Here is a 3,294-nt window from a genome sequence, read left to right as displayed (position 1 = left end):
TTTTAGCCCAGTTTTTTTTGTTTTTCAACAATTTTGCGTGGCGCGGTGGATGAGTGATTAGTACTTCGGTCGCGTCGTTTTAGGTTCGAGGGTTCGAACCCGTGTTTGGGCTTTTCTAAGTGAAAATTGTAGGTTTTCTTTCTGGGCTTGTGGGGTTATTCTCTGGGTACTCTGGTTTAATTCAATATCCTAAAACTATGCTAGCTAGGCTAATTGAATGCTAAATGGGTTTTATGTGGGTTTTTTTGTCTCATGGTGCCCTGTAATTGCCGTTTGTGGTGTTTATATGTTCTGTCTGTGCTTTTGTGGTTTTTTTCTGGGTACACTGGTTTCCTTTCACACCCAAAACATGCTAGCTAGGCTAATTGAATGCTAACTGGGTTTTATGTGGGTTTTTTGGCTCATGGTGCCCTGTGATTGGCATTTGTGGTGTTTGTATGTTCTGTCTGAATTTGTGTGGGTTTTTTTTCTGGGTACACTGGTTTCCTTTCACACCCACCCAAAAACATGCTAGCTAGGCTAGTTGCTAACTTGGTTCTATTTAGATTGCCATTTGTGGTGTTTTTATGTTCTGCGTGGGTTTGTGTGGGTTTTCAATGGGTACTCCCATTTCTTTCCACATCCCAAAAGCATGCTAGCTATGCTAATTGTATGCTAACTTGATCCGATCGTGCTGTGGTAGTCGGCCAGTGAAGAAATTGATCTGGGAGAAGTCAAAATGGGCGTGGCCTAGTCTAAAAATACAGTGAAAGATGAGAAACCGACACAAAATGGCGGCCCGGCGTTAAGTAGAAGAGCAGACAGGAAATAGTACACCCGTGGAATTTCCCAAAGCCAAAAGAGCATTTACACTTATCTCAAATTACTTGTATGTTTTGGTGCTCGTATGTCAAAGTAGAAATTAAACATTATATTTTTGGAGAATAACAATAAAATTATATTGTATATTATATAAATTTAATAGTATGTATTCATTCTTCCATACATTTTCTCTACTGTTTATCCTCACAAGGGTCGCAGGGGTGCCGGAGCCGATCCCAGCTGACTTGGGGAGGGGAAACACAGAATCAGTGGGCGACCAATCCGAGGACAAAATGAGACAAACAACCAATCACATTCATTTTTACTACTGTTTATCCTTAGAAGGGTCAAGTGGGGTGCCGGAGGCTATCCCAGATGACTTGGGGGGGCAACCTGAATTAGTGAGCGACCAATCACAGGACCTAATTAGACAAACAACCAATCACATTCATTTTCTCTGTTTTTTTATCTCTAGAAGGGTCACGGGGGGTGCCGGAGGCTATCCCAGATGACTTGGGGGGGAATCTGAATCAGTCGGCGACCAATCAGAGGACAGCATGTGACAAACAACCGTTTCAACATTCATTTTTTGTACTGTTTATCCTCACAAGGGTCGCCGGGGTGCCGGGGCCTATCCCAAATGACTTTGGGGGACAACCTGAATTAGTGGGCGACCAATCACAGAACCCAATTAGACAAACAACCAATCACATTCATTTTCTCTGTTGTTTATCTCTAGAAGGGTCACGGGGGGTGCCGGAGGCTATCCCAGATGACTTGGGGGGGGGGGGGACCTGAATCAGTTGGCGACCAATCAGAGGACACCATGTGACAAACAACCGTTTCAACATTCATTTTTTGTACTGGTTATCCTCACAAGGTTCGCGGGGGTGCCGGAGCCTATCCCAAATGACTTTGGGGGGGACACCTTGAATCAGTGGGCGACCAATCAGAGAACACCATGTGACAATAAACTATTCACATTCAGTGCTAGCATACAATTAGCTCAGCTTAGCTCAGTTTAGCATGTTTTTTGGGATGTGAGAGGAAAGTGGAGTCCCCAAAGAAAACCCACATGAGGAATATTTAAACTCGAGACAGGAAGTACCAGACCTGGGATCGAACCCTGTAGCCCAGATGCGTCAGGCCGACACGCTAACCGCTAACCGCTAAGCTAAATATAAAACAATCCGAGGAAAAACAATCCAAAGCGGAGCGCGCGCGGGTGGCCCCCCGAAAAACGTAGACGCGGCGGAAATTGCAGATTGGACACCGTCAGCTGGGTCTCATCAGGAAATTGGGGGAGGAGTTTAAGATTCCAAGTGCGGGCTGTCCGTCATTTTCCTGATTGCGCATCCCGTCTGGAGCCGCGGGAATTACCCACCGTTATTTTTAGGAAGGGATGGAATTCTGTACACACTTGGTTGGGTAATTACGTCAAAGGTGTTTTATTTTGGCGGGAGGATTTGGGGATGTGGAGTTTTTGGTTCGAAATGGAAGTTTTTGGGTCACTTCCTGTTGAGTTTTGGTCATTTTTGTTTGTTGAGAGTATTTACGGGTCACTTCCTGTTGGTTTACGGTCATTTTTTGTTTGTTGGGGCATTTACGGGTCACTTCCTGTTGATCTATGGCCATATTTTGTTTGTTGAGGGAATTTATGGGTCACTTCCTGTTGATGTGTGGTCCGTTTTTGTTTGTTTGGGCATTTTCAGGTCACTTCCTGTCAACGTATGGTCAATTTAGGTTTTTATCGGGCATTTACAGGTCACTTTTTGATTTATGATAAGTTTTAGTTTGAAGGGGGTATTTATGGGTCACTTCCTGTTGATGTATGGTCAATTTGGGTCTTTTGGGGGTATTTGCGGGTCATTTCCTGTTGATTTCTTGGGGGCATTTTGGGGTCACTTCCTGTTGATTTCTTGGGGGTATTTTGGGTCACTTCCTGTTGATTTCTTTGGGGCATTTTTGGGTCACATCCTGTTGATAATTTGGAGGAATTTATGGGTCATTTCCTGTTGATTTCTTGGGGGCGTTTTTGGGTCACTTCCTGTTGATTTATTGGGTAATTTTTGGGTCACTTCCTGTTGATTTATTGGGGGCATTTTTGGGTCATTTCCTGTTGATTTATTGGGGGAATTTATGGGTCACTTCCTGTTGGATGAAGGTTATGTCTAGGTCACTTCCTATTGATTTCCTATTGTTTTGAGGTTATTTCCAGATTACTTCCTGTTTATGTTGGCACATTCTGGGCTTTTTGTGGTCATTTCCTGTATATTTTTTCATCTCTTATTGTTTTTTTATGATCAGTGTTTGCACCACTTCCTGTTTATGTTATGTCACTTCCCTTTCCCTCCATTTTAGATAATTTCCATTTGTTATAATAGGTCATATTAGCATCCCTTCCCTTAGCATTTGTAGCATTCCATAGTCAATTCCCCCTCATTTCGACTCACATTCTTTGGTTTTCGGTTCGATTCTCGTTAATTTTGGAAC

This window comes from Stigmatopora nigra, chromosome 1 (assembly GCF_051989575.1).
Source record: "Stigmatopora nigra isolate UIUO_SnigA chromosome 1, RoL_Snig_1.1, whole genome shotgun sequence".
NCBI lineage: Eukaryota > Metazoa > Chordata > Actinopteri > Syngnathiformes > Syngnathidae > Stigmatopora > Stigmatopora nigra.
The sequence above is the reverse complement of the archived record's forward strand: the minus strand, read 5'-3'. Positions refer to the sequence as shown.